Source organism: Lissotriton vulgaris, unplaced genomic scaffold, assembly GCF_964263255.1.
Source record: "Lissotriton vulgaris unplaced genomic scaffold, aLisVul1.2 SCAFFOLD_346, whole genome shotgun sequence".
Lineage (NCBI taxonomy): Eukaryota > Metazoa > Chordata > Amphibia > Caudata > Salamandridae > Lissotriton > Lissotriton vulgaris.
In genome coordinates, this window is record NW_028246697.1 from 1,231,231 (window position 1) to 1,249,885 (window position 18,655).

Consider the following 18,655-nt stretch of genomic DNA (forward strand, 5'->3'; position numbering starts at 1 on the left):
ACCGGTGCACGCTAATGGTAAGGAGCAGTATCGGCAGACTCCAGGGCGGTACGGGCAACTAGGAAAGGCAGGAGATTTTGTGAATTGTAAAGTGAACGAAACTTGTAAAAATGTGATCACAACTGGCCGTAAGGCGAACACAATGACGAGTGGTTGAGATGAGGACAGGCATGAGTAAGGGGATACATGTACGATGTGACTCACACCCTCTAATTGTTTTACCACAGATACCGACCTATGGGCGGTCAACGGGACCCACTACAGAGATAGGGGCTCCGAAAAGCGATATATTCTTCCACGGGGGCCGGGTAGGCACGTCAGTGGAGGCCACCTGGTAATGTATTATCCATCATAGCCAGTAACCAGAAGCACAACTACTACTTTGTAACCTGCACCGGAACCGGTGCTACATGTTGAGACAAGATTAATGTATGACATATATGTGTGTATTGTTTGTCCTATACCCGACTACAGGTACAATAAGGGAAGAATTTAAAACGTGCAAATCACATGCTGACCCGAAACCCTGAAGAAATCACTGGTAAAGTAGCAAACAGTGATGAAACATGTCGGTGGACTTTTTAATAGAGTGAGCTAACAGCACAGAATAAAGATATAGTTGCCAGTTAGCTTTGCTCTTTTTAAAGGGTGATTTATCTGTATTCCATTCTGGTAGGGATATGGGAACATCCCATTTGGTTATATAACACGTGTATTACACTATGGTTGTTTGGTTTGATTGCACAATCGTTTTCTCCCATTTTATTTTCGGGTTGACAGTAGCTAATGATGAGAAGTGAGGAAACAGGCGAGTACCAGTCTGTCAGAATCCTCCCCTTGGTGTTGCTTCCGTGAGGCACTGTCAACCTTCCCTCCCCTTTTTTCACAGTTGGATGAGAGAGGGAACCTCGCATACACACATACATAGGTGATCAGCACCACTCTAGATTGTAACAAAAGCGCAATTCACACAGATAGAAGATGTATGTACATCTCTGTTTGATTATACTAAAATATAAACTATAAACTTCTTTTAGCCATAGAGCGCATAAGGGACAGGCCATCATTGTTGACCATTACAAGAAACACACCTTGAGTTGAACGTATGTAAGGCACTTTTTGAGAAACTGGGGTGGGTGCAGGAAATAGTGTGTTCTAGACAGAGGGGGGCAACCAGGGGGGTTGCGATAATTGTTAGGGCAAATAGGGGGATAAGGCTGATAAAGACTTTAACGAACCAGACTGGTAGATGGATTGTGGCGGCCCTTTCTATTTATAGTATTCATTACACATGTGCAGTGTATTATGGCCCCAATGATGACAATCCCGGTCCTCTTTTGAAATTGGCAGCAGTTCTACTAGAGACCTCAGGTCCTGTGGTCTTGGGAGGTGACTTTAATTTGATTTTTGATTACAACTTGGATAGGACCACAAAGGCTAAATACCATGCTCCTACTAAATCACTTTCTGTCCTGGGATCTATGATAAAAGATTTTAATTTGTTGGACGTCTGGAGGGCTATATATGGTTCTACTAGTGGGTTCACATTCTATAGTAAGAAATATAAACACTATTTGAGAATAGATTACTTCCTGGTAGACCAACATTTGCTTACAGACATAACCTCTCTTTCGCAAACCCCAATGGGGATATCAGATCATGCGGTTGTTGAAATGGTTTTTTCATTATGTTCTAGATTCCTGGATATTAGATGAACACTAGAGAGGACACTACTTTTAGATGATTGAGTAAAAGTAGAAGTGAGAGAAAAAACAATCGAATTTCTAAATATTAACATTGGCTCCTCCACCATTCAGACCGTGTGGGAATCATATAAGGCCTTTTTACGAGGCGTGTTGAGCTCTTTAATGGCTCACAATAGGAAGATTATTTTTTAAAAAAGCATGATGATTTGAAAGCAATTATTGAAAAAGACTCTGAATTACAAGTGGCTATTGTTTCAGATAGAGAGAGGATTCCGGAACTGGAAAAGGAGCTTTTCGATCTACAACTATCTCTTAAAGTCAGTGATGAAAAGACCATTAGGACAAGCATTTGCAATGCAATAGGTCTCGCATTAGGAAAGTTTGAGCTATTGGCATTGTAAATGACAATTTTTTTTATGTGTTGGTTTTGAAAATGGATAAATTAATAGCATTGTTATTTACAATGCCAATAGCTTATACTTTCGCAAATGTGACACCTATTGCATTTGTAATGCAATATATGTATTGTTGAGAGTGGGAGAGCGTGACAGCGGGAGAGTCAGTGAGTGGGTGGGTGGGAGAGTCAGTGAGTGGGTGGGTGGAGTGGGTGGGTGGGAGAGTCAGTGAGTGGGTGGGTGGAAGAGTCAGTGAGTGGGTGGGAGAGTTAGTGAGTGGGTGGGAGAGTTATTGAGTGGGTGGGAGAGTCAGTGAGTGGGTGGGAGAGTCAGTGAGTGGGTGGGTGGGTGGGTGGGAGAGTGAGTGGGTGGGAGGGATAGTGAGTGGGAGGGAGAGTGAGTGTGAGGTAGAGTGAGTGGGAGGGAAAGTCAGTGAATGGGAGGGAGAGTCAGTGAGTGGGTGGGAGAGTCAGTGCGTGGGTGGGAGTGTCAGTGCGTGGGTGGGAGAGTCAGTGAGCTGGTGAGAGAGTCAGTGAGCCGGTGAGAGAGTCAGTGAGCCGGTGGGAGAGTCAGTGAGCCGGTGGGAGAGTCAGTGAGTGGGTGGGAGAGTCAGTTCTTCATTTCCTCCGAGGTACTCCTCATCAGTGTCATCCGCAGATAAGCATCTCTGTGGCTCGGCTCTCAGCAGTGCCACATATAACTGCCCTGTAGGGCACGTGCCAGATAGGACCCTAGCGCGGTTGTTAGCCCCTTCAGAATTAGCACCCTCAGCTGCCTGTCAGCCAGCTAACAAGGAACACGAAACCTGGTTATTTTTGCTACTTTCAAAGTTTTGGCGCGCAGTGGGAGTTTGCTAATCCGAGGGGACGTCCTGAGGTCCCGTCGCCTCTGGAGGGCAGCGAGAGGTTAAGGAGGAGCGAAATCCTTAGTAAACCAAGAGTTTGTCCACCCTGGCGCTTATCCTGTCGGCCCAGCACTGTTTTCGAATGAAATGTATAAACCTCTGTTGCGCACTCTCTGCTGCACTGTGTCCTTTGGCAATATTAAAAGGTTTTTCTCAGCTACTGTAAAACAATAAGCTGATAATTGGGGCATTAGGACACGGTAGGAAGCACCCGCAGCTGCGCTCGAGACTGCTCTCGGAGTCAGCGCGTGCAGAGGGGCACATCTTCCTTCGCTGAGCTGGCCTACCGCTGCTATCTGGGGAACAAGAAGCCCCTCACCCTTCCAGAACCCTCTCAGGTGAGCCAGGGCCTCGAATGTGAATTTGTTTATCTCCGGGTCCCAGGGCTGACGCACGGAGCTGTTGACATTCTATGTTTGATGGTCTGGAGGGTCCAATGCACTGAAGGGGGTTTGAGTCCTCACGGGAGGCCAGGATTAATAAATACACAGTCTGCATAGCTGCCAAGGTTTCAGATTGCTATGTGTGACATTTTCATAATTTCAGTGTAATTATGAGTGACATTTCAAGGACTATGAGTGACACTTTCTCACAAGCAAAACCAAGCAATGAAGACGAGGGAAAAATACAAATATCGCAAATTACACCCATTTGAGCAACAAAAAACTAAGAAATTCTTAAAACTCCTGCAAAGCACCAGAAATGGAAGGACAATGACTGAAGACGGACTGAGGGACTGCAGTTCTCAGTGACAGAGGGAAGGCAGGCACTGCAGCTGCTGAGATTGTCTCATTGATTGGATCCTTCATAACCGCACGCTAGCCTAAAAAACAAATCTTACAGCATAGCGAGTGAAACAAGGAGATATACTGTCACTCATTCTCACAGCAGGCTGGGTCATGTCATTACCTTGACAGGCTGCTTCACTTCTCTCGGAGGGACACGAGGCCCTGCAGCCCCAACCCTGCTCTCACAACACACCTGGGAGGGCAAGGGACGGGTTCAGTGCCTGCAGGCCCGGTGCCAGTTGAGGGTGAAATGCTCCGGGAGGAGGGACTGCTGAGGCTTGTGTTGGGACCTGGCCAGTGTTCTACCAGCACCACTGGTATTTATTTTGCTGTACAGGCTGGCACAACAATAAGCAAAATCACGAAAGCAGTATTTGTATACATTATCTGTACATACTTCAAACAATAAATATAAAGCACTTTTAAATGTGTGCTTGGGCTACTTTAACGAGACCTGGTTAATAATTGTAGGCAACAAAGGCAAAAAAGTGATGTTATAAATAAATGTATATGATTTTGTTTAAAATCATATTTCATATGATACACGGGACTTTCAGACTTTTAAAACAACAACTGGCCAGTATTTTGTTGGTGGAAAGGAAACAACCGTAGCTGAAGCAAAAGCACTACAAGTACCAGACACAGGTTAGTTTATAGTGGTGTTGTACCATACGGAAACAGGGTGTGTGTGCTGGGGTTTTAGGAGACATCATAAGTAGCATGGTGTCATAAAATGAATCGTAATTTTTTGCTGCATGTTTTGTCTACATGTTATATGAAGGACTTGCAGCCCTACACTGTAGATTGTGTACCGGAACCAGTAGTAAAGAATCATGGTGCATCGAACGGTCCCAGAATGACACACTCGATCCCCTAACTCTGACGGAGGCCAGGCAACACTTGACGCTAGCACTAGCAGGAGTGTTGGGCGCGTGGAAAAACAAAACTTTAAGCAGGCGCCCACTGTTGTGTTTGCCTCGGAAGTCAACCACTGCATGAGTACAGTGAGAGGCGCAACTTGGCAGAAGATGTGAAAAGGCAAAGCGCAGTCCCCCTGGATACACACGAGGCACTGACTGTCTATTTAAAGATAACAGTGTTGACGAGCAAGGCACGGGTTCAGGCAGTTTGTGCGATGGATGTAAATGACCTGCACAGGGACCGGGCACAGAAGTTAGTTCTGCAGGCATCAGCCACGTGACAGAGAGTTGAGACAATCGTGGGGTCTCAGCTGCTAATGCAGCCAGCTGAGCCCAGCACCAAAACCGTGGCAAGAGCCCGATGAAGGCTCGAGACACTGTAAGCAGCCTTCTACCAGGTAGACGCCCGGGCTGCTAAAATTATTAAGTGGTGTTATAATCGTGGTTAACTCAACAATGGTAGTTATGTCTGTCAGTCTGAGTCAATATTTTTATTGTAGTCACTGTGCACTGCACCGCGGCCAGCTAAGTACGAGCGGCATCAGCACGACGATATCACAAAAAAGAAGCAGACTGCGACAATTAAGTGTACCATGAGTTCAAATCAGAGGGACTGAAGAGGAAGTGCAGGAATCTGCTCCAGTGACTATAGACTCCTACGAGCTTTGAATTAGACAATCACACATCAGCTCAAGTCCTAATTCCCTTCTCTTTGCTCCTCTTCGCGCATCCTTCTCAGGGCAGATTTTAAATCAGCCCTGCTCCGTGTAAACCGGAAGTCAGGCACTTTTGGCCGAGACGGGGGCGGGGCCTGCAATCCAGCAGGAAGTTCCGCCCGCCGCCGCCGAGGAAGCAGTGAAGCCGGCCGACTCCGACCAGCGCTGCAGAGGAGACACGGAACACGCCGAAAGAGCCCGGTGAGTGGGAGGGGAGGGGAGGGGGGGGCCGGCCAGGGCTAATGTGAAGGCCTGTGTGTATGCGTGTGTGCGTGTGTGTGTGTGTGCATGTGTGTGCGCATGCGTGACTGTGTGTGATTGAGAGAATGCGAGGCAGGGGATAGTGTGCCTGTGTGTGCATGCGCGCGCCTGTGTGTGTGTGCGTGCATGCAGAGGGGTGGGGGCTGCCTGTGTCTGTGTGTGAGCGAGGGCTTGCGCCTGTGTGTGTGCGTGCGTGCATGCAGAGGGGTGGGGGCTGCCTGTGTCTGTGTGAGAGCCAGGGCTTGCACCGCGCATGCGCAGGTATCAGACGCGCGCTCCCGCGAGGAAAAACGCTCGTAACAGATTGGTGTCCTCATTCCCAACTCATTCCCCATACAGGCGGCAAAAGGTCTGAAGCAGACACTCTCAATGCTCACGCATTGAGAGTAAGGTCTGCTCGACCTAAAAAAATGGGAAACCAGTAAGCTGAAAAATTTCGAGTATGGGGAAAAGTGCGGGCCCTTCTCGCTTGGAAAGCCAGAGAAGAAAGATCCAGGAATAATATCAAAGTTCTAACGCAAAGGGAGACAGGTATATCAATCATGGAGGATGGAGGCATTAGAGAGGAAGCTAGGGGGTTCATGCAAGTCCTATATACGGAAGATAAGAGTTTTGGGATGGAGGAAGCTCAGACTTGGTTAAGCCAGAGAAATTTACCACAAATTTCAGAAATAGACAGGAAGTATTTAGAGAGTGAGATCATGGAAGGGGAAGTAATAGCTCAACTCAAGAAAATGAAGCGGGGAAAAGCTGCTGGCCCAGATGGGCTACTAAGTGAAGTTTATATTGATTATTCAGAGCAAATGGTACATGTGCTTACTACATTTTTTAACCATTTATTGATTCACGCCCACAGCATCCCCCTCACCTGGGCTGAAGCCACGATCACTCTTATCACAAAGCCTAATAAGGACCCTAAAAAAATTGAGTCCTATAGGCCTATTTCTCTTTTGAATTCAGATTTTAAACTTTACTCGAGGATTTTGGCAACTAGACTTGCCAAAATTATAAAATCTATAATTCACCAGGATCAAAGAGGGTTTATCCCGGGGAGGCAGCAGAATGAGCTAACCTTCCAGGTGATTGGAGCCATAGATTATGCTGAGGACAGAGGGCTACTGTTAGCTTTAATTGCGATAGACGTGGCCAAGGCTTTTGACCAGGTAAACTGGAAATACCTGTGGGCTACTATGGCTGGGTTTGGGTTTCCTCCAATCTTCATAGAGGGCATTAAATCTTTGTATCAGCATCCAAGAGCTAAAGTTTTGGTTAAAAATGGCCTGTCCGACTGGTTCCAAATATCCTGCAGCATGAGACAGGGCTGCCCCCTATCCCCCCTTTTGTTTGACATTTATATTAAGCCTTTTGTATGTTGTATTAGGGCTGACCATGTAATTCAACCTTTTAGAATAGCAGACCTAGAGCTTAAGGCCGCACTGTATGCAGACGACCTTCTTTTATACACCTCCAATCACGTGGACGCCATACCTAGGCTATTTTATCTAGCTGAGGAATGTGGAAGGCTTTCGGGATATCAAATAAACAGGGAGAAGACAGAAATAATGGGTTGCAATAATAGTACGCCCATTCAGGGTGTAATATATAAAATGAGATACTTGGGAATCAATTTGACTCAAGAACTAAAGAATATACTGAAAATTAATTAGCAGACAGTAGTAAAAGAAATTACAAAAACATTAACAAGATGGGGTAGCCTGCCATTAAATATATACGGACGAGTTAATCTCATCAAAATGTCTATACTCCCTAAATTAACTTTTCTTTATAACTCCATTCCTCTATAATTTCCACAGAAAGAGATTAAGAGCCTTCAAAGGCAAGATCGGCTCCTTTATCTGGGCTTGTAAATCTCCCAGGATAGCCTGGAAAAAGTTAAGGAGGGGGTTAAAAATCGGGGGTTTAGCCCTACCAGACCTACTCATGTATTGTCATGCCTTTCATTTTAAAAACTTTAGATTATTGGCTAACAAATTGGACTCAACTTCGCAGGGCCGCTTATTCCAGGCATTGCTCTATGATTTACCACAGGGATAGGAGTTTTTCCTATTCAAATTCGGCAACCAGAAATTCTATAAAAAAAGTCCGCCTAAAGATCCTGCAGGCGGCACTTAGGAACTGGGTATATGTCCGGAGAGCTCTGGGATTCCCATATTACCATACTAATGCACCAGTTTGGGATTCCCCGGGCACTCTGGAGTGCCTTCAGGATCAGCTGATTGTAACAAAAGCGCAATTCACACAGATAGAAGATGTATGTACATCTCTGTTTGATTATACTAAAATATAAACTATAAACTTCTTTTAGCCATAGAGCGCATAAGGGACAGGCCATCATTGTTGACCATTACAAGAAACACACCTTGAGTTGAACGTATGTAAGGCACTTTTTGAGAAACTGGGGTGGGTGCAGGAAATAGTGTGTTCTAGACAGAGGGGGGCAACCAGGGGGGTTGCGATAATTGTTAGGGCAAATAGGGGGATAAGGCTGATAAAGACTGAAACGAACCAGACTGGTAGATGGATTGTGGCGGCCCTTTCTATTTATAGTATTCATTACACATGTGCAGTGTATTATGGCCCCAATGATGACAATCCCGGTCCTCTTTTGAAATTGGCAGCAGTTCTACTAGAGACCTCAGGTCCTGTGGTCTTGGGAGGTGACTTTAATTTGATTTTTGATTACAACTTGGATAGGACCACAAAGGCTAAATACCATGCTCCTACTAAATCACTTTCTGTCCTGGGATCTATGATAAAAGATTTTAATTTGTTGGACGTCTGGAGGGCTATATATGGTTCTACTAGTGGGTTCACATTCTATAGTAAGAAATATAAACACTATTCGAGAATAGATTACTTCCTGGTAGACCAACATTTGCTTACAGACATAACCTCTCTTTCGCAAACCCCAATGGGGATATCAGATCATGCGGTTGTTGAAATGGTTTTTTCATTATGTTCTAGATTCCTGGATATTAGATGAACACTAGAGAGGACACTACTTTTAGATGATTGAGTAAAAGTAGAAGTGAGAGAAAAAACAATCGAATTTCTAAATATTAACATTGGCTCCTCCACCATTCAGACCGTGTGGGAATCATATAAGGCCTTTTTACGAGGCGTGTTGAGCTCTTTAATGGCTCACAATAGGAAGATTATTTTTTAAAAAAGCATGATGATTTGAAAGCAATTATTGAAAAAGACTCTGAATTACAAGTGGCTATTGTTTCAGATAGAGAGAGGATTCCGGAACTGGAAAAGGAGCTTTTCGATCTACAACTATCTCTTAAAGTCAGTGATGAAAAGACCATTAGGACAAGCATTTGCAATGCAATAGGTCTCGCATTAGGAAAGTTTGAGCTATTGGCATTGTAAATGACAATTTTTTTTATGTGTTGGTTTTGAAAATGGATAAATTAATAGCATTGTTATTTACAATGCCAATAGCTTATACTTTCGCAAATGTGACACCTATTGCATTTGTAATGCAATATATGTATTGTTGAGAGTGGGAGAGCGTGACAGCGGGAGAGTCAGTGAGTGGGTGGGTGGGAGAGTCAGTGAGTGGGTGGGTGGAGTGGGTGGGTGGGAGAGTCAGTGAGTGGGTGGGTGGAAGAGTCAGTGAGTGGGTGGGAGAGTTAGTGAGTGGGTGGGAGAGTTATTGAGTGGGTGGGAGAGTCAGTGAGTGGGTGGGAGAGTCAGTGAGTGGGTGGGTGGGTGGGTGGGAGAGTGAGTGGGTGGGAGGGATAGTGAGTGGGAGGGAGAGTGAGTGTGAGGTAGAGTGAGTGGGAGGGAAAGTCAGTGAATGGGAGGGAGAGTCAGTGAGTGGGTGGGAGAGTCAGTGCGTGGGTGGGAGTGTCAGTGCGTGGGTGGGAGAGTCAGTGAGCTGGTGAGAGAGTCAGTGAGCCGGTGAGAGAGTCAGTGAGCCGGTGGGAGAGTCAGTGAGCCGGTGGGAGAGTCAGTGAGTGGGTGGGAGAGTCAGTTCTTCATTTCCTCCGAGGTACTCCTCATCAGTGTCATCCGCAGATAAGCATCTCTGTGGCTCGGCTCTCAGCAGTGCCACATATAACTGCCCTGTAGGGCACGTGCCAGATAGGACCCTAGCGCGGTTGTTAGCCCCTTCAGAATTAGCACCCTCAGCTGCCTGTCAGCCAGCTAACAAGGAACACGAAACCTGGTTATTTTTGCTACTTTCAAAGTTTTGGCGCGCAGTGGGAGTTTGCTAATCTGAGGGGACGTCCTGAGGTCCCGTCGCCTCTGGAGGGCAGCGAGAGGTTAAGGAGGAGCGAAATCCTTAGTAAACCAAGAGTTTGTCCACCCTGGCGCTTATCCTGTCGGCCCAGCACTGTTTTCGAATGAAATGTATAAACCTCTGTTGCGCACTCTCTGCTGCACTGTGTCCTTTGGCAATATTAAAAGGTTTTTCTCAGCTACTGTAAAACAATAAGCTGATAATTGGGGCATTAGGACACGGTAGGAAGCACCCGCAGCTGCGCTCGAGACTGCTCTCGGAGTCAGCGCGTGCAGAGGGGCACATCTTCCTTCGCTGAGCTGGCCTACCGCTGCTATCTGGGGAACAAGAAGCCCCTCACCCTTCCAGAACCCTCTCAGGTGAGCCAGGGCCTCGAATGTGAATTTGTTTATCTCCGGGTCCCAGGGCTGACGCACGGAGCTGTTGACATTCTATGTTTGATGGTCTGGAGGGTCCAATGCACTGAAGGGGGTTTGAGTCCTCACGGGAGGCCAGGATTAATAAATACACAGTCTGCATAGCTGCCAAGGTTTCAGATTGCTATGTGTGACATTTTCATAATTTCAGTGTAATTATGAGTGACATTTCAAGGACTATGAGTGACACTTTCTCACAAGCAAAACCAAGCAATGAAGACGAGGGAAAAATACAAATATCGCAAATTACACCCATTTGAGCAACAAAAAACTAAGAAATTCTTAAAACTCCTGCAAAGCACCAGAAATGGAAGGACAATGATTGAAGACGGACTGAGGGACTGCAGTTCTCAGTGACAGAGGGAAGGCAGGCACTGCAGCTGCTGAGATTGTCTCATTGATTGGATCCTTCATAACCGCACGCTAGCCTAAAAAACAAATCTTACAGCATAGCGAGTGCAACAAGGAGATATACTGTCACTCATTCTCACAGCAGGCTGGGTCATGTCATTACCTTGACAGGCTGCTTCACTTCTCTCGGAGGGACACGAGGCCCTGCAGCCCCAACCCTGCTCTCACAACACACCTGGGAGGGCAAGGGACGGGTTCAGTGCCTGCAGGCCCGGTGCCAGTTGAGGGTGAAATGCTCCGGGAGGAGGGACTGCTGAGGCTTGTGTTGGGACCTGGCCAGTGTTCTACCAGCACCACTGGTATTTATTTTGCTGTACAGGCTGGCACAACAATAAGCAAAATCACGAAAGCAGTATTTGTATACATTATCTGTACATACTTCAAACAATAAATATAAAGCACTTTTAAATGTGTGCTTGGGCTACTTTAACGAGACCTGGTTAATAATTGTAGGCAACAAAGGCAAAAAAGTGATGTTATAAATAAATGTATATGATTTTGTTTAAAATCATATTTCATATGATACACGGGACTTTCAGACTTTTAAAACAACAACTGGCCAGTATTTTGTTGGTGGAAAGGAAACAACCGTAGCTGAAGCAAAAGCACTACAAGTACCAGACACAGGTTAGTTTATAGTGGTGTTGTACCATACGGAAACAGGGTGTGTGTGCTGGGGTTTTAGGAGACATCATAAGTAGCATGGTGTCATAAAATGAATTGTAATTTTTTGCTGCATGTTTTGTCTACATGTTATATGAAGGACTTGCAGCCCTACACTGTAGATTGTGTACCGGAACCAGTAGTAAAGAATCATGGTGCATCGAACGGTCCCAGAATGACACACTCGATCCCCTAACTCCGACGGAGGCCAGGCAACACTTGACGCTAGCACTAGCAGGAGTGTTGGGCGCGTGGAAAAACAAAACTTTAAGCAGGCGCCCACTGTTGTGTTTGCCTCGGAAGTCAACCACTGCATGAGTACAGTGAGAGGCGCAACTTGGCAGAAGATGTGAAAAGGCAAAGCGCAGTCCCCCTGGATACACACGAGGCACTGACTGTCTATTTAAAGATAACAGTGTTGACGAGCAAGGCACGGGTTCAGGCAGTTTGTGCGATGGATGTAAATGACCTGCACAGGGACCGGGCACAGAAGTTAGTTCTGCAGGCATCAGCCACGTGACAGAGAGTTGAGACAATCGTGGGGTCTCAGCTGCTAATGCAGCCAGCTGAGCCCAGCACCAAAACCGTGGCAAGAGCCCGATGAAGGCTCGAGACACTGTAAGCAGCCTTCTACCAGGTAGACGCCCGGGCTGCTAAAATTATTAAGTGGTATTATAATCGTGGTTAACTCAACAATGGTAGTTATGTCTGTCAGTCTGAGTCAATATTTTTATTGTAGTCACTGTGCACTGCACCGCGGCCAGCTAAGTACGAGCGGCATCAGCACGACGATATCACAAAAAAGAAGCAGACTGCGACAATTAAGTGTACCATGAGTTCAAATCAGAGGGACTGAAGAGGAAGTGCAGGAATCTGCTCCAGTGACTATAGACTCCTACGAGCTTTGAATTAGACAATCACACATCAGCTCAAGTCCTAATTCCCTTCTCTTTGCTCCTCTTCGCGCATCCTTCTCAGGGCAGATTTTAAATCAGCCCTGCTCCGTGTAAACCGGAAGTCAGGCACTTTTGGCCGAGACGGGGGCGGGGCCTGCAATCCAGCAGGAAGTTCCGCCCGCCGCCGCCGAGGAAGCAGTGAAGCCGGCCGACTCCGACCAGCGCTGCAGAGGAGACACGGAACACGCCGAAAGAGCCCGGTGAGTGGGAGGGGAGGGGAGGGGGGGGCCGGCCAGGGCTAATGTGAAGGCCTGTGTGTATGCGTGTGTGCGTGTGTGTGTGTGTGTGCATGTGTGTGCGCATGCGTGACTGTGTGTGATTGAGAGAATGCGAGGCAGGGGATAGTGTGCCTGTGTGTGCATGCGCGCGCCTGTGTGTGTGTGCGTGCATGCAGAGGGGTGGGGGCTGCCTGTGTCTGTGTGTGAGCGAGGGCTTGCGCCTGTGTGTGTGCGTGCGTGCATGCAGAGGGGTGGGGGCTGCCTGTGTCTGTGTGAGAGCCAGGGCTTGCACCGCGCATGCGCAGGTATCAGACGCGCGCTCCCGCGAGGAAAAACGCTCGTAACAGATTGGTGTCCTCATTCCCAACTCATTCCCCATACAGGCGGCAAAAGGTCTGAAGCAGACACTCTCAATGCTCACGCATTGAGAGTAAGGTCTGCTCGACCTAAAAAAATGGGAAACCAGTAAGCTGAAAAATTTCGAGTATGGGGAAAAGTGCGGGCCCTTCTCGCTTGGAAAGCCAGAGAAGAAAGATCCAGGAATAATATCAAAGTTCTAACGCAAAGGGAGACAGGTATATCAATCATGGAGGATGGAGGCATTAGAGAGGAAGCTAGGGGGTTCATGCAAGTCCTATATACGGAAGATAAGAGTTTTGGGATGGAGGAAGCTCAGACTTGGTTAAGCCAGAGAAATTTACCACAAATTTCAGAAATAGACAGGAAGTATTTAGAGAGTGAGATCATGGAAGGGGAAGTAATAGCTCAACTCAAGAAAATGAAGCGGGGAAAAGCTGCTGGCCCAGATGGGCTACTAAGTGAAGTTTATATTGATTATTCAGAGCAAATGGTACATGTGCTTACTACATTTTTTAACCATTTATTGATTCACGCCCACAGCATCCCCCTCACCTGGGCTGAAGCCACGATCACTCTTATCACAAAGCCTAATAAGGACCCTAAAAAAATTGAGTCCTATAGGCCTATTTCTCTTTTGAATTCAGATTTTAAACTTCACTCGAGGATTTTGGCAACTAGACTTGCCAAAATTATAAAATCTATAATTCACCAGGATCAAAGAGGGTTTATCTCGGGGAGGCAGCAGAATGAGCTAACCTTCCAGGTGATTGGAGCCATAGATTATGCTGAGGACAGAGGGCTACTGTTAGCTTTAATTGCGATAGACGTGGCCAAGGCTTTTGACCAGGTAAACTGGAAATACCTGTGGGCTACTATGGCTGGGTTTGGGTTTCCTCCAATCTTCATAGAGGGCATTAAATCTTTGTATCAGCATCCAAGAGCTAAAGTTTTGGTTAATAATGGCCTGTCCGACTGGTTCCAAATATCCTGCAGCATGAGACAGGGCTGCCCCCTATCCCCCCTTTTGTTTGACATTTATATTAAGCCTTTTGTATGTTGTATTAGGGCTGACCATGTAATTCAACCTTTTAGAATAGCAGACCTAGAGCTTAAGGCCGCACTGTATGCAGACGACCTTCTTTTATACACCTCCAATCACGTGGACGCCATACCTAGGCTATTTTATCTAGCTGAGGAATGTGGAAGGCTTTCGGGATATCAAATAAACAGGGAGAAGACAGAAATAATGGGTTGCAATAATAGTACGCCCATTCAGGGTGTAATATATAAAATGAGATACTTGGGAATCAATTTGACTCAAGAACTAAAGAATATACCGAAAATTAGTTAGCAGACAGTAGTAAAAGAAATTACAAAAACATTAACAAGATGGGGTAGCCTGCCATTAAATATATACGGACGAGTTAATCTCATCAAAATGTCTATACTCCCTAAATTAACTTTTCTTTATAACTCCATTCCTCTATAATTTCCACAGAAAGAGATTAAGAGCCTTCAAAGGCAAGATCAGCTCCTTTATCTGGGCTTGTAAATCTCCCAGGATAGCCTGGAAAAAGTTAAGGAGGGGGTTAAAAATCGGGGGTTTAGCCCTACCAGACCTACTCATGTATTGTCATGCCTTTCATTTTAAAAACTTTAGATTATTGGCTAACAAATTGGACTCAACTTCGCAGGGCCGCTTATTCCAGGCATTGCTCTATGATTTACCACAGGGATAGGAGTTTTTCCTATTCAAATTCGGCAACCAGAAATTCTATAAAAAAAGTCCTCCTAAAGATCCTGCAGGCGGCACTTAGGAACTGGGTATATGTCCGGAGAGCTCTGGGATTCCCATATTACCATACTAATGCACCAGTTTGGGATTCCCCGGGCACTCTGGAGTGCCTTCAGGATCAGCTGTCCCAGCCTTTAAAAACAGCAGGTGTGAGGAGATGGGGGGATCTCAGGGGCAATTCCGGTCTTATGGATTGGGATTCTTTAGTGTCACTGACAAATGGATCTTTAACGAGATTTAAGTTTTACCAACTCTCCGCCTGGTGGTCAAGACAGACGTTACAGTGGGAAAGGGAGTCTGAGATCCTTGATTCCGTCTGCAGGGGAGGAGGGTGGAAACAAGACGTCTCATGTTGGTACAGGGCACTAATGGGGGCAACAGGAATGTTAAACTGTGAGCTGTCGAGTCTTTGGGGTAATGTGATATCAGATAGTCCCTAAGTAACTAGTAAGATCTGGACAGATTCTTTCTCCTTGTCCCAGAGCCTAATAAAACCAGCTAATCTAAGGAGAAATCATCTGTACACGGTCTATCGGGTGTACTGGACCCCGGCTAAACTGTCGAGGTTTACACTTGAGAATTATTGTTGCCCCCGCTGTAAACTCCTGGCAGCTGATGACATACATATATTTCTAGAATGTCCAAAGATTCTTGAATACTGGAAGGAGATTTCCTGGGGAAGGTTTTAACAACCACTATTACATGCTCTCCGAGGTTAGTTATTTTTGGTTTACCACCTGGTTACAACATTAACAACTATTCCTCACAATGTATATTCTATGTGATGGTTATAGCAAGGAGAGAGATCTGTAAAGAATGGAAATCAGCGGCCCCTCCCAGGTTTACTGACTGTTTACGAAATATCATAGAAGTCAGTAAGATGGACATAGCGTGCTGAGTAGAGAGCACAGAGAATGTGTGGTTGGAACTGGTGGCCGGGCTATCGAGATAACGGTCCGATGATTATGCCAGAGGTTTGTGTCGGTCCTGTCCTCCCCAGGTCTGAGGTATTCCATCAGAGGACAGGGGAGTTGGACAAGGAGACAGCCTACCTCTGGGTGACCCTTGATTGCCGCACATTGAGTCCAGGACGGTATCAATCTTGACAATGTGAAAGGCATATGGGGTTCCCATCTAGAGTACTTACTGGTGGCATATATGAGGACACAAAACATCTAAAAAATAAAAATAAAAAATAAAAGAAAGTCTGCCAGGGAGGGTGCTGTTTGAAGATGGAGGAGCAGGTCGTTCCTGGTCTTGGCGGCGATGTAGGAGAAGGATCGACCTCCGCTGTGGCAGCGACGGATGCGGGTGTGTGCACAGGCCAGTGAGAAGGATTGCATGCATCTTGCTGGTATATAGAAGTTCAGTCGGTAGTTGTGTAGGCTGATCTGGGATCATGTAGAGCTCTGGATTTGGAGCCAGTGGAGATATTTGAGGTTAGGGGTGATGTGGATCTGTTTGGGGTATTCCAGAATGAGTCTGGCTGCAGTGTTCTGTATGGTCTTGAGGAGCTGGGTTGAAATTCTGGCATAGAGTGTGTAGCTGGTTACGAGGATCTGCGTGACGGTCTTACTGGTGTTGATTGGGACCCATCTGAAGATTCTGATGAGCATGTAGAGTATGGAAGCAGGAAGATGCTACTGCATTGACTTGTCTTTTGATGGAGGATCGAGTTTTACCATCTGATTTCCAAACATGGCATTTTGATCAACACCAATAGAATGAAGGTTTCATATGGCCCTGATAGAGAGAATCTGAAAATATGCTTAAAATCCCCCATGTTTTTACCATATACAATCAGTAAATGAAATCCAACAGATCCCCTGTACCCCGGGTTCATAGACCTAAGCCAAAGGCCAAAGGCCAAATGCCACCGCCTCATAATAATCCACTAGGCCTCAATGATTTTTAAACGTGCATTTCTGATGAACACAACACAACAAGGTAACTTGAGCAACCATGAAAGTACAGTATCTTTCCACAGCACAATTGCAGGACACCTCCCCACACGCACGTACACAGGGCCAGCTGGTACAAGTTGGTACATCGTGGACCTTTACTAACAGTACTATTTTGAAAGATAGCTTGCTCAAATGAAAACCGCAACATCTTGTGTTAGTAGCACTTGTCTTAAGTTCCGCTCTCAAATATATTTTTAAAGATATGTACGTGATAAGATGTTCTTTGTTTATATTCTGTGGTCAAGCATGGCCAAACCACCCACTCAGACCACCTGACCATTTCCGTGTCCTAGGTGTTGGTTCTGCATTTTCAGGTGTAAAGGATCCAACACCACAATTAGAAGCCAGAACTCTCCTGCAAGTGCTTGGCATGAGCGTTGGTTCTCCGGCCAGCCGTTTATCTGGTTTGGGACTTCAAAAGCCTCTCTCAGGTGGTAACTGCCAATCTACATAAGCTTTTTGCCTTTTTAAACTTTGATTATTCTAAGTATTTTTAATCCACACCCAATTCCTTGCATTTAAGGTCTCTTGAATCATTAAGATCTTGCATGGCTAGTCTCCCTAGTTAGGTTGCCTCAAGGCACTAGATTTTTATAGAATGTGTTCTGTATTCCCTAACTAATTTCAACGGTGCCTTTTTAAAGATCCCAGTCCCTCGCATTTTGGGTTCTTTAAAATGTTAAACCTGCATGGATAATTCTCTTCAGAAAAGCTTGTTTCTAGGCACTAGATTTTCATAAAATGTATTCTATGTCTTCGAATGTCTTACTGATTTCAATTATGCCTCTTTACAGGGCAAATTCCAGCCCACTTTCTAGACTTTTGAGCATTATAAAGGTGATCATGTGGGTTTTCCTGATAGAGTGAAGTCAGCTTTCTTAATGGTTTTGCTTAGATTATGAAATAATATGCATTTATTGATATGCTTTTGACTTAACGAATAAAAGTGCCACTTCAACAAGATTATTCGTCGTCTTACATCTTTCTTCCTTTTTCCTCAGTGAAGGGTTGCGTCGGTGGCTTGTGACCACAGTTGAGGTGACCACACTCAAAGGGCATCTCGATTCTCCCTTTGTCACTTTCATGGTCAGTTGGCTGTCAAGGATGATTCAGAGGTTGCATGCGTGCTCTGTTGGTGTGGGTGTAAGTTTGAGTTCTGTTGGCTACCAGCTGTGGTCCCATAAAGAGTTGTTCTTCACAAAGATCAGTACATCTGTTGTGTCGGAGTTGAGTTTGAGTCAGCAGCTGTCTCTCATCCATTTGGCTACACTGGTGGTGGCATGCAGAAGTTGGTTTTGGCGCTGAAGGTCCTCCGAGAGCAAGAGGAATAGTTGAGCGTCCTATGCGTAGGAGATTATGTTGGGTCTATCACATTCGATGATGTTTGCAAGGGCGTTTAAGTAGATTTTGAACAGGGTGGGGCTGAGGGATGATCCTTGGGGTACGCCGCATATGATGTCCAAGGGTACGAGGTAAAGGGTTGCAGTTGTATGCTCTTTGTGTATCCCGTAAGGAAAGAGACTATCCACTTGAGGGTGTTTTGCTGTATGCCAACGTTGTAGAGTCTGTCGATGAGTGAAGTGGGAGACGGTTTTGAACGCAACAGAGAGATCGAGGAGGATCAGGGCCACAGTCTCTGTGGTCGAGGAGGATTCTGATGTCGTCTGTGGCAGTGATCAGCACAGTCTTGCTACTGTGGCTGGCACGGAATCCTGATTGGGAGGTGTCAAGTAGGTGGTTTTGTTCCAGGTATTTTGTGAGCGGTTCATTGATGGCCAGCTTGAGTACTTTGGCAGGGTAGGGAAGCAGGGAGTCCGGTAGATAATTTGAGAACTTACAGGGGTCAGAGAAGGGTTTCTTTAAGAGAGGACTGACCTCTGCGTGTTTAAATCTGTCTTGCAAGGCTGCT